The sequence below is a fragment of the Symsagittifera roscoffensis genome, chromosome 8, assembly GCF_963678635.1.
Source record: "Symsagittifera roscoffensis chromosome 8, txSymRosc1.1, whole genome shotgun sequence".
In the NCBI taxonomy this organism is placed as follows: Eukaryota; Metazoa; Xenacoelomorpha; order Acoela; family Convolutidae; genus Symsagittifera; species Symsagittifera roscoffensis.
In genome coordinates, this window is record NC_087069.1 from 36,581,098 (window position 1) to 36,606,704 (window position 25,607).

Sequence of the window (25,607 nt, forward strand, 5' to 3'; positions counted from 1 at the left end):
CAAATTTAAGCTCAGAACAACAATAACTTTTCAATGATATTTAAAAAATCCGTCAAAAATGGCTAGTTAAAAAGTCAAAATTTGTCTGAAGAAAAAAAAAACCCACCCCGAGCACAAATATTCCGTTACTTTCGTATCGAAAGTCGGAACAAAAAGTAAGAATATAATTTGTTTATCTAATAAATTGGTATGTGTTGACTATGTAGTTTGATTGCAGTAAAATTGATCTCAATCATTATTTTTAGTTGGTTTAACAGTAAAACCAGCCATTCAATATTTGTGAATGCGGTTTTTCAAGTTTAAACCACCTATTTAAATGGATTTGCTCAATTCTCAAACCCGGAAAAACGTTATTGATTAAGTATTGCGGTTTTTTTATGGTATCGTTTGAATAACTACTCCCAAAACATTGAAACGCCTACACTTTAGCAGTAAATGAAAAAACTTTCTAGCTCACAAAAGAAAAAACCAGACTATGAAGCGAAAATATCAAAAAATTTCAATTTCAGTTTTATGTATACAAACTTGTTTTTAGTTAAAAAAAGTATTGAAGGTTTTAAAAAATTCCCTACTGTTTGATTTTTGGCAGTTTTGTTTTGCAAAGAATCATCATGAAAAAAGCCTCATTTTATCACATCCTAAAAAGCAATTTTTTCAGCCTTTTCTTGCGTTTTTTTTAAATATTCAATATCAATTTATTAAAAAACACACAAATAGTTCAATGGTTTTATACTGAAATTTACTGGATGTTTTTTTTGTTTCTAATTTCGAGAAGAAAAAATAAAAAAATTAAAATGAAACTGAATTTTCCGACTGCATTTTTTGATCAAATATCTTTTTTTTCTGTTTGTTCTTCGCGCTATTCAAAACACAAATGGATGTATTTGGCGTCATTTATCCTAAAATATGACCAAATTACTTGCCCCAACTCATTTTGGACGGATTTCATACGACTTTTGCTCGTATAAGAACACAATATCTCGCCGCTATAAAAATCAATATATCGTGCGTTAATTATTTCAAACTGACGAAAACAGCAACTTTCAAAATGCGTAATTTGAAGTAAATTGATTTGAAACTTAAAGACGTGAATTTTGTCTGACCTTCAGCTTCGGAGAGCAATATCTTTCACATTCGTCATAAAGTTCCAGTTAAAATTGCATAGTCAAAACATCGAAACTTAAATATTTAGCACTTTCCACGCGAGTCGGAACGAAAAAAATAGCCTACACACTACTCTAAAAAAAATGAAGACTACAATATAAAAAATTTTTTTTCACTTTGCTGTTGTCATTTTCTGGTTTTTTGATGCATTTTTCAATTTGATTAAGCAACGGCTCGGTTTGTACCATTAATAACCTGCTCACTCTTTTTCAAGTTATTTTTCTATCACGAACGAAACTGTCGCATCAATTTTAAATTTCGAAAAGACTTTTTTACTTGCTGCAACGAAGTTTCAAGCGTAGTTAAGCGTTGAGAGAACATTTGTGACACTCTTAAAAATTTCCTTCCACATAAAAAAGAACTTAAAATATTCTTAAGCTCGTAAACAGAAGTTGAAAAATTTGGCAATTTACTTAGTCAAAATCTGAATTAGTTTTTTTGTCCTACCTGAGAGTAGTTTTTCGTATTTCTTCTAAGGTAAAGTTAACAATAGGTCTAGCTGAGATCATTAGTTTTTCAACGAATAGCTTGTAACTTCTGTCCCGTGATGCACCTCATAGAGTAGGAGAAGTTAATTTATTGTAAGATGCTCAATGTTTCTCAAAGTATTTTCTCAGGCCGGAAAGTGTTTTCTCAGGCGGGGAAACCCCGAACCGCGTAGCACCAGACACCGGATCCTAGCGAAAGGTAACCGAGGCGAAAGCAAAACGTAGACTGAAAGCACCACGAATCGGCCCGTTTATTCCTTTACCTTGGAACCGAAGTAAAAAAAGAGATTCGCGCAACAATATGCCCACATGAACGCATCAGCACATCGAAATTGAGGGGTTCATTAAAAGCATGTCGATTATCGTCAAGGAAAAAAAACAAGCATATAGTGGAATTGTTTTTCCTAAGGATTGCAGGACTTGCAGCATAGTATGGCTGGCAAAAGGCCATCGAGAGAGAAGTTATTTGCGACATCTTCATCAAGCGCTGAAGTCATTGAGGCTTCAGGAAAAATTCAAATCACGTCAAGTGCGCTACAAAAACAGTCAGTAACCCTCATCAAGCAACATAAAAATTGGAAGATCAGTCCACATCAAACAAGAGCTGACGATGTCAATTCACTCAAGAAATAGTGCTCAATCAAAAATGAAGTGGGACTTTTTCGGGAAAAGACCCACAGTGGAAACAAGCAGCAAAACCTGCAATCACAGTGCGGGAAACTGTGTTTTTTTTTCTGTGAAAAAAAAATAAGGTAAGAAACACTACATAGAATTAGACCCCAATACCAAGCACCTAAGTTGCAAGATTTCCCCCATATGAACAGCTGCTGATTTCGATTCAAGAAAAAATGTGAGATTCCCTCTCGCAAGCCGGCGAAATGGGGAAAAAAGATTCAAAATTTGATAATCTATAGATGTAACGTGAAGTATGATAAAATTGGCACTGTCAAACTGACCATAGGCACAGACCCAATGTACGCTGAGATGTTCAAGAAAAAAACGGATGCCCAGTTTGCTTGCGTTTTTAGATTCTGTCGCTCAATTCATTACCTCTAAACCAATTGGAACCAGTTCTAAACTAGTATTTATAAACCAATTATATTATTGATAAAATAATCTCTATAAAATATTACTAACCAATCATATTCCATCGTATATAAAATATTACTAACCAATCATATTCCATCACTAATATTGACACTTATTTGTAAGTACTAACCAATCATATCCAATCGTATATAAAATATTACTAACCAATCATATTCCATCACTAATATTGACACTTATTTGTAAGTGCTGAAACTACTTGTAGTTTAAGCACCAGAACATTTTCAATAAATATTAGACAACAGTTGTTCTCCTTCTGGATAAACTCCAAGAATTAACTCGTAAATACCAGTGTACACTAGATCTATTGAGACTAGGAGATAAAAGAGTATGATTAAGATTGGTATTAGACTAAGTTGCACGAACCTATCCGGCAGTAAATAAGATAGCGGGACGAACAGACGGTGTACCTTATCTGAAATTACTCTATCAGTACAGTACCTCGTACATAACTCACAACGATGAAGTTTTGATTCACGTCTTCAAATCTCAAAAAGGCATTCACTAAAATGCTCGTGGACGATCCAGTCAGTCTTTATTGCAATTTCAACATCCTTTGTAGAGAGCATACTCGGATCTACATATTCAAGACAGGATTCAACGGCTTCAAAGACATGTCAAAAGGGCTGTAGAGGGCCATCAACAGGTCGATCATAATTAATTTGCGTTCTCGATGATAATTTGATGTTCCTATAGGAATATCATCTGAAAATCAAAGCTGTAACCAAAGGAATCTTTCAGAGGCTGGACAAGGAAGGGCTCGCGCTCAAAATCTCGAAGTTCGAGTTGAAAAACCCAAAAAATAACGTGGCTAAGTTTCAAATCGACGAAACAGGATATGAAACCAAAAACAAATCGAATACCAAGGCCGCATTGAGTCAAGCTTATATCAAGCCAATATGGAGGATCCACTTTTTCGCACACTAAAAAATAAAAACTAACTAAGCAAACTAAAGATTTAATGTTTCGCAAAACAACTGGAGCCATTCGAAAAAATACTGGGCCCAACATTGAAAATGACCCGGTTGTTTCAACATGGTTCATCAAAACTACACAAAAAAATCAGACGCTAGCCATCGGGAGACTAGTGGCAGCGTTGCAACAAGAGATCGAGAGTAGATTTAAGCTTAACAAAAGTTTTAGAACAGAAAAACAGCAATAACGAGCTCGAATTTCTAGCGGTCATAGTATGAACATAACGATAATTTAAAAATAATTATTGGCATTTGAGATTTTGACAGACCACAAAGCAATCACTTCAACCTTATCATATTATTGCGGAAACCAAAAAAAAACGATTTAGTTTCAGAGGTGGGCGAATCGACTACACCCACTCAATTTCAAAGAATCGCGCTTATCCGACGCAAAATTAGGAATAGTCGATGACATGTCGAGATATTCGTCTTTTGATCCACCATCAATAGCAATCTTTGATGAATAGCATGTGGTCAAAGCATCAATCACTTTTGACTAAGCATGCTTTGAAATCAACTGCGCTTTTTTTTTACCGAAACAAACAAAGAAACCATTGCATTCGACCGTCAACGGCAAACAGCTCGCAAAACCTCGGCTATCTAGTAACGTCTTGAAGGAAGACTCTTCATCAATCACGATGGTCAAATTATGGACTGGGATTGGTTAAAGCATTAAGTATTTCCATACCGCCCAGCTACAAGAGGGCGAGTAGATGCATTCCGTGCATGAAGGCGACCGAAATTCTAATTTTGTTCCGTTACGCAAAGTGGCTATCATGTACACGCAATGCGAAACAATTGATTTACATATGCCTAAAGTTGTCTCGAAAATCTAATCTCAATCCAACAACCAATTGTCATCAAGAATGATAGAAAGTTTTCTCCGGCCAGCGAAAATGAAAGAAGTCGACCAACAACAAGGGCAACTGAATCAGTACGGCGCATCCGCGCAAAAAAGGAAACAAGATCACGGCCTCTACGGAAACTCCCTGGATATCCTACATGAAAAGTTTTGACAGTTTTCGAAACAACGCCCTCAATCATCACGCCAGATCGATTAGGGCAGCCCAGCAAGTGAGCTGCATCCCTCAAGGAAAGGCGCCAGCGTTAACACCAGAGGCCGGATCTCAATTACAGACAAACAGGGACAGCACAAGCCAACCTGCTGGATGCAGAGCTACTAGTCTACAAGGTGAGCTGACGACGGCAGGTTTCCAGCTAGGGCCTGATATAATTATTTTTTAAAGAGAACAGGGAAGGTATGGTGGCTATATTGGACGAATACTAGGCTAGTTTTTATAAGTCAGTGTCCGTTATAAACGACTGCGTAATGGTAGGCAACAGGATTGCGATACCAAATTGCCTAAGTTAAGCTGTATTTAGTCGACTGCAACGGTCACACCCTTGCCAAAAGGCCATGATGGATGCGGAAGGAAATATCCGATGAACCTAAAAGCTTTAAGCCTTGGACCTCTGTTTTGGGCCGCGATAGCCGAGAAACCCCAGCCTTCAGTAAAAATCTAAAATCGGTAGAAACGTTTAGTTCTTCCAAACCTCTTTCGGATATCCTAGCTCTCCATGAAGAACTGCAACAAGAATTTGCGGATCCTATTTTGGACAAAAATGGCAAAAAAGCTTCGCACACTGTCAGCTATTGATAGTTTTTCGTGGTGTCCGTCAGCGCTATTTATTCAATCAACTGGTATGAAGAAAACTATTTAATTCATTAAAGACACGAAATGAGGGGGATATTAACAGAACGAGAACCAGAGCCCTGCACGTCCACGGCACCACCACGAACAGCATCGAAAAGTGATTCCGGCTCAGCGGCCTCATCAAGCCCGGCATCAAGAACATCGGGCAAAGCGAGGAAGCAGACATAGTTCTTCATCAGTCCACTGAAAACGCTCTGTCAAAGAAGTGTTCGACAAAATTCGAGTATATGGTTTCCAGTCTCTTTGTTCGGGATTTTATCCTCATCGCCGTCTCCCAAAAAGACACCTGCAAAATTCAGATCCCTGCAAGTGCTATTTTGAAGCCGCCTCCCAAAAAGACACCTACAAAATCGCCGTCTCCCAAAAAGACACCGACAAAATTCAGATCCCTGCAAGTGCTATTTTGAAGTTTTTTTTTGAGCTGAGGTTTTGAACTGAAATACTAGAATCAGGTTGCACTTCATTCACTAAGTTTTTTTTTTTAGAGTTCAGTGATTAGTACCATTATGAATAAACTTTTATTATATGATATTTATGAGTAATCCGAGTTGAATTTTACAACAATTTGCATACTTTTGGAAAAGTTAGGACTTTGAAGAAGAAGAAGAAAGAACACCTGAATTAGTATACAGTAAAAAGCCGAGACATCAGTATAGCAAAGTGTAAATAATAAAGTTGGTTAAAATTCATTGGTTACATCAAACAAAAACACAACATCAGAAAACAAGCAATAAACAAAACAAAACAAAACAAAACAAGTTCGGTTACAGTTCAGAAATTGGTTGATTAAAATATATGAAGTTACGGATACTAAAAAAACATCAGTTTTAAAAATTAAGAACGAGCTGGTATCAAAATTTTACAAACGATTTTATAAATAGTCCAAACATACAGCGTATATACAGAGTATATACAGATTCTCTTTCAAAAATGTCTGGATAATTAAACTAAATTAAAAACATATAGAACTAGCAAAAACGGAAATCACGCCACGTATTTGTATTTGTACATATTGGATTGTTTCTCAATTCACTCACGTAAAATTCTTTTAATTTTTTCTTGAATCCTGTTCTCGATTTTTCTAAATTGCGCAAAATTATGGGCAGTGAATTCCATTTTTTAGAAGTCAAATGAAAAAATGATTTTTGTATAGAAGCGGTTGAACAATGGTTGTCAAAAATAATCTGTTTTGTTCTTTTATTGAGCCTATAATTGGCAGTCGGTAGTCTCAATGTAATTTGAAAAATTTTCGGATCCTATTTGGTTCATTGCTACTACAACGACCATCTCAGGCCACTGTAGACACTTGCAACAAGATGCGATTAGGTTGTTTTTGACACTTACAAAAACGAAACAAGCTTTTTTTGTTTCCCACAAAACCTTACCCTTTTCATAGGACCACAACTGATAAACTTATATTTTTACTAATACGACATTAAATTATAAAGTTTCAACGACATAATGTTTTTGTAAGAGTGCAAAATTTCCCCGATCCAGTTTGGCGTAGCAACAAATAAAATACAAATTTCACACCTGTTTTTATTTTAAATTGATCTTCAAACATTTGGTGATAACGTCTCTACCAAAATGATCCGTAATTGTATAAAACAGTCCACTACAAAACATTCCGAAAATTTTTAGCAAAGTACAAAAAAACAGTCCCATACAAAACAGTCCCAAAAATAGTCCAAAATTTAGTCCAAAAACAGTCACGTTGATCGAAGTAATACTTGTTCCAGAAGCTGATAAGTAAATTTATCTCATATTAAACACATTTTGATTCCAACTAAACCGGTAGGTAGAAGGTAGAACTAAAAACAATAGGTAGAAAGCAGAGAAATTAGAACAACCTATATAACAGCAGCGACCTATATAACAGCAGCAGCAATTTTTTTTTGCGAAAACTTAGCAATACTTAATAGGAAAAAATTCGCTAACTATCGATGGAAATCATACTTCCAAACAAAAGTTCTGACTTACTGATTTTTGAAGGCTTTGCTTAAATTAAACACCGAACACTGGTAGACAACTCCTTTTCCCGGCGCTTCGCACAAAATAGTTGCAATGGCCGTGTGCGTATAAAAGAGGACTCCGTTGAGACCGTTCAAGATCACTGCCACTTCCCCGCTCCAGTTGACATCCAAAAACGTAAGTTCAAAAAAACACTTAAAGATCGAGCAGCAAAAGCAATATCTGATGTAACACCGCGTAATAATGTGAACCGAGGAAAAACTGTTCATTTACCAAGTTACATGCAAGCCCGCCTCCAGAAAACAATTGGCTCGCAAAAAATTAATTGCTGTTCTGATCAAGCTATCCAAGCAAAAAAAAAACTTAAAACAATTTCAAGTTAGGCCATACCGTAAATCGGTTTCAAAAACTTTAGGTTTCATTGAACGAATTGGTGCCCGAAAAAATGAAGTTTTTCTCAGCAAGCTATTCAAGCTATGAAATGAAACATTTCAAGTTACTTCACTGAGCGAACTGTTTCGCAAAAGGTTCAAGCTTTTCTATGCAATCTATTTAAAACATGAAATTTTTAAACATTTCTAAGCTATTGCATACAGTGATTCGGTTCACGAAAAGTATAAGATTTTCGAAGCGAACTATTAGGCTATGACACTGAGTTGTTTCCAGTTACTTTATAGAAAAAAAAATTCGCAAAATAATTAAATTTTTCTGAGGAAGCTATGAAACATTAAATAATTCAAATTTTTTCAAAAAGTGAATTGGATAGCAAATTGTTTTTCTGCTGAATCTTCTTGAGTGCTTTCCAGGTTTTTTCTTAGTTTTTTTTTGCGCGAGCTAATGGAGCAGGGAACTTCGACAAAATTCAAGTTATTTTTAGACCGAATCGTTTTTGCCAAAGTTCAAGCTATGAAACTTTGACAAAATTCAAGATAATTATTGAAACAAATCGACTCACCTAAAAATTGCTTAAGCAAGCTGTTCGAAACTTCAAAAAGTACGAGACTTTAAAAAATTTCCCAGTAAATTCATAGATTGACTCGGTTTGCCAAAAAAATAAGTTCTTCTAGGCAAACTAATAGAGCTATGCAACTTTGAAATACTTCAAGTCATTTCTTAAACAGAATCAGCGCGCAAAAAGCTTGAAACTTTTCTAAACAAGTTAATTAAGCTACTAAAACTTGATTCTTTCAAGTAATTTCGTAGACCGGATCGGTTTGCAAAAATTTTAGTTTAGTTTTTCGCTTTGAAAGCTTTAACGTTTTAGTTGGTTTTAATTTATTTCAAAGAATGAAATGGTTCGCAAAAATTATAGTTCTTCTAAGCAAGCGTTTAAACTTATGAAACTTTGAACTATTTCATGTTATTTCATAGACTGATTCGTTCGCGAAAAGGTTTTTTTTCTGAGCAAGCTTTTAAAGCCATGAAAGTTTGAATTATTTCAAATATTTTTGTAGGCTAAATTGGTTCGGAAAAAATAATATTTTTCTAAGCACGCTTTTTAGGCTAGGATTTTTGAAATAGTTCAAGTTATTTTATAAGTCGAATCAGTTTGTGAAAAAAAAAAAATTCTAAGCAAGCTAATCCATCTATGAATCTTTGAATTTCTTAGGTGATTGCGTAGACCGAATCGGTTCGCAAAAAGTTCATGTTTTTCTAAGCAAGCTTTTAAAGCAATAAAACTTTGAACTTATTCAGGTTATTTCACAGACTGAATCATTCGCGAAAAGGTTGAGCGTTTTTAAGCAAGCTATTCATCAAGCTATGAAATTTTATTTAAAAAAAACCTTTCGTAGACGGAATTGGTTCGCGAACATTTCCTGTTTTTCTGAGCAAGCTGTAAAAGCTATGAAACGATGAATTATTTCAAGTTATTTCGTAGCCTGAATCGGTTCGCGAAATGTTTTTTTCTTAGATTGGGGTTGCTGTTTTCAAGTGTTTCGTTCTAGAAAAAAATTAATCTGTAACCTCAAAGTTTTAGAGAAAAAATGGGTAAGTACTGTCTAGCCTTAAAGGTGAATCGAGTTCATCTTGCACTGATTGGCCTCCATAAACAATAGGCCTTATGCTGAAAACGTGTCATTCATTTAATATATAAGATTCTGCCTATCAGCGAGCTGTAAATAGACTTCGACGCAATAAAAGACCAAAGATGTCAGAGCAAAGTCAACTAACTGATTTTCAGTTATTTTGAGGACACATATATTGATAGGTTGACTTCTCAAGGACGACAGAAGCCCAGATTTGATATGGAGCAATGGAGTTGCCATTAAAGAGTAAAAAACGAACTTTCTCGCCCCAACAACGCGTTAGAAGGTTGGAACAGCAATTTTGTGAAACTCGTCAATAATAAGCATCCTTCATTTCTAAAACTGATCGAGAAATTCCAAGACGAGCAAAAAAACGCTGTTAGGAGAAATTTGCGCAGGAAAAAAAGTAGCCAGACCCAAAAAACTAAATACCATAAACTCGGCAAAAACTTAATCACTATGATTCGGCCATATCAACCCAACGATATCATTGGGTTTTTGAAAGGATGCAGTTACAATATTAAAATATAATCAGAAATTTCTTGTGCTTTCAATTTTCACTTTTATTTCACATTGCCAAGCATTGAAAATTTTTCCACGTTTAATTATTTTCCTTGATTTTTCAAAATTGAGCTAGAGTCAATTTGAAACCGGCAAAATAATGAATACAGACAAGTTGTTGAATTTTTTTTCCCCAACCAACCCTCCAAGGTTGAACCCTTTTGTTGTACCCTAGATATAACCATTATCATATTTACCCAAAATTCCACTTTTTTTTCGGAAAATTGGAAAAGCCTTTGTGTCGCCGGGGATTCGCCCTTTGGTTTCTAGAGTTTGAGAATCACGCTTTAGCCACTATACAATGAATCCTTAGATTGTCACCCGAATTATTGTTTCAACTTTGGCTCTTTGATCTTTAATTACGCCCATGATTGAGTTTTCAAAGCGTAGATCAATTATTTTGGCGCCAAAAGATCAAGGTCAAGAAACTGAAACGGTTTTGGACTGTTTTGCATGGGACTGTTTTTAAGAACCTCTTTTTGAAGCTTCGGAGTCTTTTGTATGGGACTGTTTTGTATGGGACTGTTTTTTATATGATCCAAATGATCGAACGATTCCCGTTTGCTCGTTTTTATTTTTGGTCAAGCATTTTCCACTATCGAATTGCCTAGTCCGACTTGTTTCAGTTTTCCCGAAGACTGTTCGGACTTTGAGGACAATCGACTACAATGAGATAATTGAAAACCACGCTCACTTAGCTCATAGAAGTTGATAGTCGACGGTCGATTACTGCCCGGGTCGAGATCCCGCTCAAAAACCGCTCAAGATTTGAGCGGTTTGAGCGGTTTTCCAGCAAGATTTGAGCGGTTTGGGCGGTTTGGGCGGTTTGGGCGGTTTTTTTTGGAAAAACCGCTCAAACCGCTCAAATCTTGCTTAAAAAACCGCTCAAAAACCGCTCATTTCTTGGGGTGATTTTTGACCGGTTTTTCAAGCAAGATTTGAGTGCTTATTGAGCGGTTTTTGAGCGGCTTTACTCCCTCCCCCCAACGTACCCCATCAACATATCCAACATCCAACAAACCCCCCACCAACGTACCCCCCCCCCCCCCCCAACGTACCCCCCCTCAACGTACCCCCGAACCCACGACGTAACCCCCTCACGTTTAACCATCCCCCCATGAAACCCCCAACCACGACGTGCCCCCTCTCTCTCTAGTTAGGGGACATCTAACTCTAGTAAGAGGTGAGGGGGGACATCAACTCTAGTAAGAGGTGGGGGGGGGGGGGGTTGGTGTGCGATCTTATTATCGATTATTTTTGTTATTTTGTAGAGACTGACAATAAAAATCCTGGCACTATCTTTGTTGTGCATGTCTAAACATTGAACATATTCAATAGAACAAGTACAGCGAATATTAAGTTTCCAGCAAGTCCGCATAGACTAAGGGATAAGGCGTCTGACTTGGAATCAGAAGATTGCGGGTTCGAATCCCTCTGTGGTCGACTTTTTATTATTAAATCTTGCGCGGTTTTTGAGCGGTTTTTTCAGATAAACCGTTCAAAAACCGCTCATAACGCTCATTTTGAAGCAAGATTTTGAGCGTAATTGTCTAAAAAAACCGCTCAAACCGCTCAAATCTTGCTTCAAATTAGGTGAAAAATCTCGACTCGGGTGCTACCACTGAAGAGAAAAATAAATGCAAAGAGAACTAGTTCACGATCTAAAGTTTTCTAACTTCCCGGGTTGACCTCCATACACCGAAAATGCTTATCATACAATTCCATACATCAAGTGTGTGGAAAATGCTAGTCATACAATTTTCATACAATTTCTAAAAATGGTTGAAAACTGGTATAAACTTATTTCTGTGGCTGTTTGATTCTAATAAAACAGTCTGGTGATAAAAAACTGAGGTTTTCGTTTTTTGAAAAAAATGCTTATCATACAATTCCCATATATGGAAATTGTATGACTGGCATTTTTTTGAGTAAGTAATTTTCCAAATTTTGCCCAAAAAATTTTATGTTTTTTTTTCAACCGCAAATCGAATTTCGTACGCAAACAAACACTTTTCGAAAAAATTTTTTTGCATGCAAAATTTAATATTTTGTGTGCATAACGTAGTCCTGGATACGATAAAATTGGCTTTTATTTTCTTTGCACTTAAATTTTTTTTTCAAAAACGCTGAAAATTGCAATTTCTTTTGTATGGGGTGTTAATGTATGCCCTGATCAATTTCTGATAATTTGAAAATTCACAAATTTGAAATAATCATCATTAAAAAATTTTGCCAAAAAAGAAAAGTTTGTTACTTTTGTTATATTAATTGTGAAAGACACCCTAATTCAGGTCGTTTTCTACGCATGAAATATGCAAGACCGTCCAACCTTTGTTGTTATGAGTAACCAAGGTCTTTGTCACTTGTGTTCGGTTGCAAACACAACCGAAAATTTTTCAGAAACTAAATTCAGAAAGAAAAAATCAAAAGTTTTGGTTTATGGGAAAACACTTATCATACAATTTTCATATATGGAAAAATGCTTATCATAGAGTTTTCATACAATTTTCTGTACGTATGGAATTGTATGAAATTGTATGACAAGAAGTTTCTCATATATGAAAATTGTATGATAAGAAGTTTTGGTCAACCCGGGTTAGCAAGGATTTTTGTTTTCACTTAGCGACCAAGCTCATAAGCAAACCATAGATTTTTCCAAAACTCGTTTTTTTTCATACCCTAGCGAGCCATTAGATCTCCCATTGAAACTTACGATTCTCTGTGAAAATTTTTCAAATGTAGAGCGTTGGCTAATGAAAAACTGTAATGGATGTATTACTTTGAGCAGGAGCGTTCCCTTAAGTTTTCGAGATAAATTTAAAAAAAAATTGTTTTATGGAAATAGGCATTGCTCGACTCAAAATTAGTTTTAAACCAAGACTTCGCATTCAACCGTTTCAGAGTGGGTCGGAATAAGCTCGAAATTGTTTTGGCCATTGTGGCACCATGACATAAATGGTAATGCACATATGAAAAATCGCTGTTTTGTTCACCCAGTGAAATTTCAGTGCGTTATAGCAGTTTTAAATTAGTTTTCGAGAACTGAAACACAAGGTGAGGAGGGGGGGGGGGGGGATGGGGTTGGAAAAGAAGCTGCTTAATTTTGCTAAAAAAGCACGTGGAAAAATTACACTGGGCATAGTTTCAAAACGATATCGCTGAATCAAAGTTTATTTTGACGCGATTGTTTCCGATCTAATAATTCTCAAACAAATTTCTTTGACATGAAACTATATCTTGTTTTTCCTGCGCTGATCTTTGTTCTGGCTTTGAGTGTTGATAATGCCTATGCAGTAGATGAGTCTTTAAGAACAGGTGAACATTGTTTATCTCACGTGGACTGCAAGAGAGAAGAAAATTGCAACCTTGACCGTAACGAATGTCAACTGAAGATATGTGACCCCTCGGTTGAATACGGCGACCCTAGTTTTTTCCAACAGTGCCCGTCTGAATTCAAATGTGACGATCATTACAGAGTTTGCGTGCCAGCGCTGCTCGACTGAACAACGAACTCAAGACTCTTATTACTATGAAACAGCGCAGGCGATTATAGCTAAATGCGTGTTTTTTATTATGAAGTATGATATAAAAGAAGTGTTCAGAATAATTGTTTTGCTCACAATGAAAAGTTCCAGTACCTTTACGATAATTTTTTCTAAAAAAAAACTAAATTTGAAATTCTGGGGGTGGGAAGTAGAAAAAAATTAGAAAAAGGCTCTTTTTACCCACTCTTTTACCCAACTTAAAATTTGAATTTCAATAATGAAAAAAACATATTTTTAAATTGTCATCAAGTAATGAAAAAAGAACGGTTGTAAAAAGTCTGTTCTTCCTACCTCAGTTAGTAACAATACGCATTTGGCTTATACGTTAAAAGTTTTATGGAATTATACTCATACAAAACTCGACTAGAACCAAGAGGAACAAAAAATTGAATCAATTGTCTAATTTTGTCTTCTTCAACCTTTTTTCTTTTTAATTTGCAACCACAGAAATCATTTTTTTACAATCACTTTAGTAAACGTATTTTAAGCAAAGTTTATAGAAAAACTCTTTCAGATTACAAAAATTGAAATTTAACAAATCGGAAGACGAATAAAGAGCTCTAGCGCAAAAAAAAAGAGTTTCACCGTGACCGTCAATTCTAAAGTCGTTTTCTAAAGAAAAAAGCATTTGGCTGCGTAACTAAATCTGAAAGATCACAAAAATCCTCTTAGCTTCGGTCGCAATCAAGAGTAACAAAGGCAAGACCGTCAAAAGTAAAAATTGAATGCAGTTTTGTTTTCATAATAACTGATTATTTTTTGCTCAAAAAGTCTATGAGAATAGATTTTTTGTAAATTTGAAATCCTTTCTCTACTTTTTGCAGGTTTCTGCAAAGCTAGAACCCAGCTGACAACTCTTTAAAAAACTGTAATAATTAAAAATCATTCATACAAATCAGTGATACAAAATTTATACTAGAACAATCAATTTCAAACATATCTATATATGAGCTTAGTAAATCCAATCAATCAATTATTATCAATGGAACTCCAGTGCGGGTAAGAACATAAAGTGAGCTGAAATCACTTGTAGAAGTTTGAATACGATGAATCATATTTTTCAAGAAGTGTAATTCAAGTTTTTGTTATCTATGGGAACCAGTAAAAAACTTAACTTTTTCGAAAACTAATAAATTTTTTGTTTGCTCAATATGTTTTCAAAAATTTTCTTAAAAATGTCATGAAATACTAAAAATTTTGATTAGTTTTGATTAGTTTGATTTTTCGTTCAAAACTGAATATCACCTTATAATTCTTTTCAAATTAACTTCAGCACGAATATTGCATAAAAATCATTACAAATTCTAGTGTTGCATTTTATCAAGATTTTGAAATTGTATAAGCAGGGGCGGATTTAGGGTGTGGGCGGGGGATATTTACTTTTGGCTGACGGACTCCAAAATTTTTCTACAGGCGCTTTCGGCGCCAATATATACTAATTTTGAGGGGGGAGTGCGCGCCAAAAAAAACGCAATTTTTTGGTCAAAAATTTCCAAGAGGTGCCTAAAACGCTTTTTGGCCTCTTTTTTCAAACCAGGGTCTTTTGGCCTCTTTTTGCCAAACCAGGGTCTTTTTAGTATTTTGGGAGAGCTCGGAAACTCAAAATGATCGACAAAATGTTTAAAAAAGATGATAATCAAATTATACGATACTAATATATAGTTTAACCTAGAAAAATTTTATTATGAATGAAACAATAAATAAATATTTTTTGTCTGTTTTCTCAAAATCAAAGCTTTGCAAAAATGTTGATTTTCATTTTGATTAATTGCAAATAACTTTCTTGCCATTTAAAAGCTACCAGTGTTGACTGAAAATAACATTGTGCCAACGAAATTTAGCAATTTTAAACTGACTCAATCGGAACTCAGTAACTCGAGACTAAATCGTGGTAATTCGAGAAACGCGCGACCAAAAAATCACTATGATTGGCACAAATCAGGAAGCGTTACGAAGGACACGACAAAAAAAATATCGCGACCGGCGCAATAGAAAAGTGCCAAATTCAATCGGCGCGACTCAAGAAACCACGGTGGACATCTTGATCAATCGGCACGAACGATCGGCGCACCTGCGTTACCGAGTTTCAGCTGCTTGCGACTTTCGCGTCTAGGAAAACCGATGCGTCCGAACTTCAAAAAGATAGACCTTTGCGAGTAAAAAAAACCATCGTGACCGTCGCGAGCGAAACCCAGAAAAATAAGTTTTTTCCGGCTGAGAAAAATTAGCTTGACCAAAATTCAGAAAGACCAGATTTTTGTATCTTGGTACAGCCAATATCGGAAAATTTTCACACACACAACTTTGTTCATTACGATTTGCGAAAGAATCACAAACAAGCTGTATTTTGTGACAGAGTTGATATTAATTGATTGATTGCAGATAACTGTATAAACTATACGCTTGCCTGATGATCTTCCTCAATGGTAACATAATTAATATTTTTTTAAAATTATCTGTAGTCTTTCCATCAATCTTAGCTTTTGCGCATTTTTTTGACATATGAGAAATCAGCGAGACTAAATTACGGCTTTGACGAGACTGAAGACTTTCGCGCAATTGTACCAAAAATTAGGATGCTACGAAAATTAACAAGACTGCTCGTATCAGGGCGAAGCCCTAATTTTTCTATTTGCCTTTCAAAGTTTAAGGAGCAGTAGAAACCTAAAAAAATTAAATGTAATAAAAAAATTTTTTTTTTCTAAAATTTGAAACGTTTTACGTTATACGAAAATCATCCCTCTTTCCACACGCCATATAAAGAACAAAAGGATAGATTTCGCTCCAACTAATCAATTATGACAAATTTTTCAACCAATTTGGAACAGTTTCTAAGACGGGTTTAATCTCCGCTTACGCGTTAATAGGGCGAATTATATCGCGCGTTAATTGTCCCAAACTGGCCAAAAGGGCAATGTTTAAGCCCCCATAACTTTACAAAAAATGATAACAGAAAGAATTAAAGAAAGAAAGAATTTATTTCTCCAAAGTTATAATAAAACATCAAAATAGAGACAGCATCAAAATAATTAACTCGGAGAGGATAGACAAAAGGCACATTGAGCGCCCACTTATAGTCTACCCGGTTTACATCAACAATTCAGGTTATTTAAGCAAAATAATGATAGAAAAAAAAATATATTTTTGATTTTTTGACATTTTCATTAAAAAGGCGATATTTCGGATATAATAAAACTATTGGGGGCAGTCCTTCTATTGAAGCACTGTCACCGTTGTTAGAGGATATATTTAATTGTGGAAGAAAAAAAAACAGCGATATCTCGAAAACTACAAGGATTTGGAGGCTCATATTTTCAGGGTATATTCGCAGCTCATATATAGTTGTCGTGTAGCATTTAACCACTGCATTGAAAAAAAGGGGAACGTTAATTGAAAAAAATATTTAGTTAAATCGCAATTACCCAGAATAAAGCTATCCCTAAAATTGGGGATAAAAATTATTACCTCATTTTTAGTCATCTTTTCAATATTTTGGAGCAGTAAATTATTCTCGTTGAGTAATTTAAGTAATTTCGAACCTCGATTAGTCGGTGAATTTGCTTTAGTGTTATTCTTACAACAATGGGTAATAAATGAAGTATATTTGGATTTCCTTGTGTTGTAGCTGTAACGTTTCAAAGAAAACATTGTATTCAAAAAAAGAGTAGAATGTTTTTGATTCAAAGAACGAATGCAAAACTTTAACAGATCATAGATGTATAGCTCATAAACAGTTAAAACTTTATTATCTATCAGAGCTTCCGTTATGCTATCATTTTTATTTTTGAAATAAATCATTCGAACAATTTTCCGTTGAAGAATTAATATTTGGTTTAAATTTGAAAAACTGGTTCCACCATAGACTAATATGCCGTACTGTATTACAGGCTTAATATTCGACTGATAATACTTAAATAAAATGGACTTTGGAACATAATGACGCATTTTAGAAATAACACCGCAGTGCCTTCCCAATTTTGTTTTAATTTTTTGAATATGATGAAAAAATGACAGTTTGCTGTCTAAAACAACTCCCAGATATTTACAGGAAGGTTCAGGCTTATACACAGTTTCAAGTAGTTTTATATCGATATTAGAATCACTTCTATTTTTATTAAAATTAATTACAGTTGTTTTGTCAGTGTTTATTGTTAATTTTTTTGCACACAGCCAGTTCGCGACGTGTGTCGAGTCATTTTGAAATATTTCGATGCTGGAGCTTCTGCTAGTGATATTAGTATCATCCGCAAATAGGAAAACATCGGAATGTGACGTTACATCATTTAAATCATTGATATATATATATATAAGGAAAAGTAGAGGACCTGGAACCGAACCCTGCGGTATTCCGGTTTTTATAGGTAACCAATCCGATGTAAAAACATTGATATGAACACATTGATGTCTTTCCGAGAGATAACTTTGAAACCAATGATAGCTATTTCCACGTACTCCATATTGTTCCATTTTTGACAAAAGGATTTTATGATCAAGTGTATCAAAAGCTTTTTTCAGATCAATAAAAAGACTACAATTAATGATTTTATCATTGCCTAGCCGAATGCGTTCAGTCAATTCTGCTAAGGCATCTATTGTCACATATTTTTCACGGAAACCAAACTGACGATCGTACAATAGGTCGAACTTTTCTAGATAATTGTATATACGAGAGTGCATAAGTTTTTCAAAAACCTTGCTGATACTACTTAATAGTGCAATCGGACGATATTTATTCATATCTGATGTGCTTTCGGCTTCATGAAGCGGTAAGATTATTGCCAGTTTAAGATTTTTTGGAAATATGCCCGAATTGAAAGACAAATTACATAAGTATGTAAGATATGGAGCTATGACATAGCAACTTCTAATCAGACGCAAGTTACTGATCTCATCTATTCCACAAGTTTGTTTGGGTTTTAAATCGTTTATGGTATTTATTACTTCCACAAAAGAACAGTTGAAAAGGAAAATTGATTTATCGGAATCATGATTAGTCAAGATTTCATTCACCGGCTTTATTGAGTTTTTCGCCTATTGTGGCAAAATATTCATTAAAACAATTAGATATTGATATGATATCTGATGTATACTCACCATTAACCGATAGATTTGTAATACGGGATCTCTTTGTTGATTTACCTCTTACTTCATTAAGTACTTTAAATATTTGTCTCGAGTCTCCAATACAATTATTAAATCTGCTATAGTAATACTCTTTTTTGGTTACTTTTATTAGTTTTTCAAATTTATGACGCTCTTGAATAAATGCTTCTTTTTTCTTGGTATTCAATTTGTCATATTTCCATACTTTATATAGTCGATTCCTTTTTGAAATCGAAATTTTGACCTTTTTATTAAATCATGGCGCGTTTGACTTAGTTTTTAATGTTTTATTTCGTATAGGAGCAAATAACTCTACCGATTCAAAAGACATTTACAAAATTCTTCATAAGCATCATCAATGTTATCATTATTTACAAGATTGGATGTCTCCAGTTTTTGCTTCAGGACTTGGTTAAAATCGGAAAGTGTTTTCTCTTTCATAAGAAACGACATATCACGGTATGAATTGTTTATATCGAAAAGCTTTTCATTGAAATCTGTTTGTGAAGTTACGGGATAGTGATCAGAAAAACATTCCTTGTCAAGCACTTTAATGATTGGATTATCATTTTTTCGGGTTATGAAATGATCTAAACAAGATTCAGTCGATTCACATAACCTTGTTGTACTTTTAGATAAGAACTCAAAGCCATTAGCTGTTATTGAGTTTAAATATGATTGCTGGAGATTATTTAATCTGAGAGTGTTAATATTAAAATCACCTGCTAATACAATAGGCATATTCTTTTGAGCAAGTATTTCTAATTCTTTATCCAAAGTTCTTCGATAAACTTATTTTTATCAAGTTGGTATGTAGGTTACAATTAGTATAATTTTATTGCCTCCAATTTCGGCCAGTATTGCCACAGACTCAGGTAATCTACATTCAAACCTATCAATTAGATTAACTTTTTCATCGAGTTGAATCATGGTCCCGCCGCCTCGTGTGTTTCTACTATTAGATATTACGGTTTGGAAGCCTTTGATTTTATACATATTAATATTATCGTTTTCATTTAACCACGTTTCAGTTAGGAAAAGAATATTAATAGGAGACTCGAGACTACTTAGAAGTGCTTCTAAATCATCCTGGTGTTTTTTTAATAGTCCATTGATCTTATAGATTCTTTGATCTTCCTTCCAGATAAAATATATTGTCTCTTCTCGTGTCCATGTTGATTGAATCCTTTCGTCTGTTTTCATAATACATAAAAAATTAACCCGCGCTGTGCTTAAATCTTCGAATATCTTTTTATCACCAAATCCATTAATTTGAGATAAAGTTCGTTTTTTGCGAAGAAGGTCAATCTTTTTGATTCACCGCGAAAAACTGACAATCACAAACTTGTCTCTGCCGGATCTGGTTGGCAGCCTGTGTGCAATGGAAATATCGGTACGGGTTATCTTTGCGTCAATTGCGTCTCCAACACTTATTACTTTATTGATTGTTGTTTCCACTTGTTCTCGTTTTCCATCATTACTCAAGGTTTTTGACAGGCCTATGATCTTCACGTTATCTCTACGATTGTAGCTTTCTAATAGTTCCGCTTCTGATAGGGTTCTCAAAGCTTCTCTCTTTTCCAGCGTGGAAATTTCTTCTTTCGTCCATAACATCATTTCGTTTTTCAAGTTAGATAAGGCTGTTCCAATCGCCGTCTCAACAGCGTTCTTGATTTGTTCTTTTATGTTTTCGATCATCTTCGGCATTAACAAATTAATTGACTTAGTAATTGCATCTTCCACTTGCTTCGAAAGGTCTAGTTGTCCTGCACCATTATCTTCTGCGCAGGGACTGAGTTCAATAAAGGGTCTCTTGTTCGTTGAGCTGCAAATTGGTGTCTGACCATGATATTTTAGCGTGGACATTTCGTCTTGAGGACCATCAACATCAACAGTTTTCATCTCCGTCTCTTTTTAATAAGTTTATCACAACAATTAGGCTAAAATAACAGGTCAAATATCTTTTCAAGTTTAAGCTCAAGACAACAATACCTTTTGTATGATAAAAAAAGCCTACAGAAATGGCTAGTTAAAAAGTCGAAATTTGTCTGAAGAAAAAAAACCCACCCCGAGCACAAATAATCCGTTACTTTCGTATCGAAAGTCGGAACAATAACTGAACGGTATGCAAGTTACAATGTTTTGCTTCAGTTTCTTTGGCGTTTATAATACCATTTTTGTTCCGATTTTTAATACGAAATTAACAAAATTTTTGTTCCCGGGAGGGTTATTTTTCTTCAGCCAATTTTCGACTTTTAACTAGGCATTTTTGACGGAATTTTTTATATCATTCAAAACGTATTGTTGTCCTGAGCTCAAATTTGAAAAGATATTTCAGCTGTGATCATTTTTTCGTAAATTTATGGGGGTTTAAAGATTGCCATTTTGGCCAATTTGGGACAATTAACGAGTAAGCGGAGATTTAATTCGTCTTAGAAATTATTCCAAATTGGTTGAACGAAGCTTATTTGCCATAATTGATTTGTTACAAGGAGTGGAATCTATTGTTTTGTACTTTATATGGCGTGTGGGGGGATGATTTCGTAAAAAAAAATCAAATTTTAGAAATTTTTTAAATGATTTTATTTTATTACATTTAAAATTTTTATGTTACTACGGCTCCAAAAACCTTAAAAGACAGTCGGAACATTCAGGGCTTCGCCCTGATACGAGCAGTCTTGTTTATTTTCAAGTTGAGTGCTATTCTTAAGCTAAAAGTAAGGCACATTCCACTATCACACAGCGAAAGTATAAAGGAAAATTTTTAAAAAATTTTGGAAACTCTTGGATTTTGTTTTATCTGCAGTAGCACTCTTTTTTTATTGCAGGGCCATTTTGTATTGAAACTAACACTGATTTATTTATCATTATCGATTTTTAAAAATGTTCAATGTAGCAGAAAACGTCCAAAAAAAGTTTTCGTGGAAACATAAAACTTGATGATCGAAAGGAACTAGCTGTAAGATGTACATGTGCGGAGAAGTAGAAGATGAATTTGACCGGAACATATCCTTTTATCGTCACACTTGTGAGTGTCTCTTATTAAATCTTCGGCCAGCTCGTTAGCTCCGAATTATTTTCACAGCATTTTGCATGGTGGCGTTTGCAGGTAATTTTCAAGGGGGCAGATTTTGAGAAGTTTCATAGGAAAATTGCAGACTTCTTTCAAGTGGACCAATTGATTATTCGAGCTGCCCTTTACTACTTTAAAAACCCTATTTTCCAAAGTTTTTAGCAAATTATTAGAAAAACGGGCCAAGAACCACGTTGTAGGGCATTTGTTGTAGAAATTCATCTGTTTTGACGACCGGCAAATAAGGCAACAGCCATTTTTGTGGACTTAAGGACGACGCTACACGCAATTCTCCACATTGTGTTTCTGAGAAAATTAAACAGCTTAAACTCGAAGAGCTCATTATACATATAATAACGCTTATTTGTCGTCTTAATGTCTTGTCGTCTTAATAGGCTATCTTCTTATTTATCTAGCATCGTCTACCCTATTCAAAGTTATTGCACGTTAGCGCCGTCGGCGCTTCTGAAAAATTTTCAAGTTTGGTCAATCAACAATGGTATTTACAGAAACAATTATTGAGGAAATGTCTTCTACCATCTGAAAAGATTATGATTGGATTTTAAGATTGCACTAAATGAGCTCAGAATTGAAAAGATATTTCATTAGTACTCATATCTTGAGGTCAAAAAATACCAATATGAGCAGTATGGGACACTAAAAAATTGCAAAAACGCAAACTTTATTAATCCAAAGTTATTCCAAGTAGAATAGAGGCAAGCTAGTTCATCCAAACTTTGGGTTAAAGAAAGCCTTTTTCGCAATAATCTACCTTTTCTATTCAACCTTCAAAACTAAAAAAAAAACATAAATATGTTTCATGCGAGTTAAAGGGAAGCTGTATCAGGGTTTTACCCTGATACGACCCGTCTTGTATCAGTTCGTGTGGAGCCTTATAGATCAATTGGCTCTTTTCTCCTCCTCCATTTAAGTTTCAAGATGGAAAAACAGTTTTAAGTTGTCACAATGAAACGAAGTTTTGTGGCTGGTGAACAACTCAACATTTGCGAACAGATTTATATTTCATATCTTACTTTGTTACATCACGCATTTAGCCCTCATAGCACGGAACACACTTATGAGGATAGAAAAATAGAAATGAGGGTGAAGAGGAAATGAGCCGTCTAGTTAAATCCATCAAATGCTTGTTAATCCAATAGTAAAATCTTACCTTAGGAGGGGAAACTGTAAATTCTGTTAGTTGTAAGCAGGTTGTCGAAAAATCTTTTTTGACATTTTTTTTCATTTTGCGGAATCCACAGACAAATTGCTAAAAGATTGTATATTTGCACCCAAATCTGAATCGCAATTATTTGCTCATTTCTTTGATCTTCTCCGTGTATGCGGATTCCGCACAACTTTGTTGGTGCCCAAAAAATTACAATACAAAGTTTTTGTTCGTCACTCACAAAAACCACAATTTCGTAATTGAATTCAAAAAGGAACAAGTACCCGGGTTGACCAAATCATACAATTCTCATAAAGGGAAACTTCTTTTCATACAATTCCATACAATTCCATACGTGCAGAAAATTGTATGAAATCTGTAAAATAAACATTTTTCGGACCAAATTAACATCCTCCACCCTAAACACGTTTAGGGGGAGGATGTTAACTTGGTTCTAAGTTGGGAATTTTCAGCCAATCAGAATCGAGCTTTTTACATGCAGCTCTTAACAAGTTTTATTTAAATTCAGCGCTGGGGTAGAGGATCTTAACTTGGTCTATTGGGGGGGGGGGGGGGGGGGGGGGGGGAGGATGTTAACTTGATCCTATTTTTCCATAAATGGAAATTATATGATAGGCGTTTTCTCCATAAACCAAAAAGTTAGTTTTTGTTTCTAAATTTATTTTCTGGAAATTCTTTTTGGTTGTGTTTGCAACCGAACACAAGTAACAAAGAGCTTGGTTACTCAAAGCACCAAAGGTTGGAAGGTCCTCCATTTACACTGCTTAGAAAACTACCTGAATTGTCTTCGAGATATCTTTCACAAATGATATAACAAAAGTAACAAACTGTTAATTTTAGGCAAAATTTTTCAATGATGATTTTTTTTTTGAATTTTCAAATTATCAGACATTGATCAAGGCATACAAAATACGTTATACAAAAAAACAGGAGTTTTCAGCGTTTTTGAAGAAAAAAACTTAAGAGAAAAGAAAAAACAGCCAATATTATCGTATCCAGGATTACATTATGCACACAAAAAATTAAACTTTGCATGCAAAAAAAATGTTTCGGAAAATGTTTGTTTGCGTACAAAACTCGATTTGCGGTTGAAAAAAAAACAAAAAAAAGGTTTGGAGCAAAATTTCAAAATTACTTGGAAATTTTTTTGTGTCGCAATAAAAAAAAAGCCAGTCATACAATTTCCATACCTTCACGAAGACAACTACTGTAAGTCTACTTTCCACGTGTAATTATATTCACGTGTTTGCACATGTTTGAACATTGCCATAATAAGAAATGAAAACTCAGTTATCGACTTTCATCAGGTTTTGCTAGTCACAAACGGGAAGTAACCGAACGCTTGGTTTACTCACAGCACCAAAGGTTGGACTGACTTGCAATAACAATGCATGGAAAACGACCTGAAACATTTTCGAGCAGTCTTTCACATATGATATAACCGTGTCTGTACAAAACAGTCCCATACAAAACAGTCCAATACAAAACAGTCCGGAAACGTATGAAAATGAACAAAAGAACAGTCCGATACAGAACAGTCCGAAAAACAGTCCCAATTATTGACTATTTAATCTTTTAACATTTTGAACAATGAGTAATTTTAAAAAGTTTTAAATTAGCAGACATTAATCAAGGCATACATAAACATGCCATAGAAAAAAAATAGGAGTTTTCAGCTTTTTTGAAAAAAGTTATTCAGTGAAAAGGAAAAAAAATTCAAGATTAGTGTATCCAGGACTACGTTATGCACACAAAAGTTAAATTTTGCATGTAATTTTTTTTTGAAAAATCCTTGTTTGAGTATAAAAATCGATTTGCGGTTGAAAAAAAAAACAAACAGAAGTTTTGGGGCAATTTCAAAATTACTTGTAAAAAGTTTTGTGTCGTCATCAAAAAATGCTAGTCATACAATTTCCAAGTTGAAAATGTGTGATAAGCATTTTTTCAAAAAGAAACCTCAGTTTTTTCATCACCAGACTGTTTTATTAGAATCAGACAGCCGCAGAAATTAGTTTATATCTTTTTCAACCATTACTCGAAATTGTACGACAAGCGTTTCTCCATACACTTAATGTATGGAGTTGTATGATAAGCATTTTTGGTGTGCGAAGGTCAACCCGGTTTTTTAGAAAAAAAAACACATTTAAATAATGAGAGTTTTCGTTCTCCGCTTAATGAGACACCTGAAAAAGGGCCTTGCTGGCCTAATGGTGTTATCCAATACTATTCCGATTTGTATTGTAAATTTTGATGAATAAGTCTGTAACTAGATATTGCTTGGGAACAATTTTTTGTTATTATATGAAAAAAGAGCCAATCAGGTTGCGAGAGCGATGGGGAAGTGTGCAATGTCTACCAATGGCAATACGAGAGTGATTCTCGCTTCACTCGCTGCCACTTCGCCACCCAGTGTGAGGAGACGAGGGGGGCTTACAACAATGAAATAAGGATGAAATTGAGAGCCAAGGATATTAATAACAGAAAGGGCGAATTAGCAGTTATCATCCCAGGCGACAACTGAGTTCAAATCAATATTGCTTCATTGGAATATTTTCAGAGTCTTCTTAATTATTCCAGCTAAAACGAAAGGAAGTAACATCATATGGGACTAAATCAGTGGCGTGCCGAGGGGTGCGGGGCGGAGAGAGTGGCGAGCCAATCCCCCCTACACCCCCCTCAATTTTGCCTGA

The 25,607-nt window shown here is 34.9% G+C and overlaps 1 protein-coding gene across 1 annotated transcript in view; it reads left to right on the forward strand.

The window, feature by feature from the left end:
• The first annotated feature begins 21,693 nt into the window (after nucleotides 1–21,693).
• Nucleotides 21,694–25,607, forward strand: part of LOC134853360 (flotillin-2a-like) — a 424,983-nt gene continuing 421,069 nt past the window's right edge. The window contains exon 1 of the mRNA XM_063869337.1: nucleotides 21,694–21,703. The gene's annotated coding sequence lies outside the window, so the exon portion shown is untranslated. The remainder of the gene's footprint in view (nucleotides 21,704–25,607) is intronic.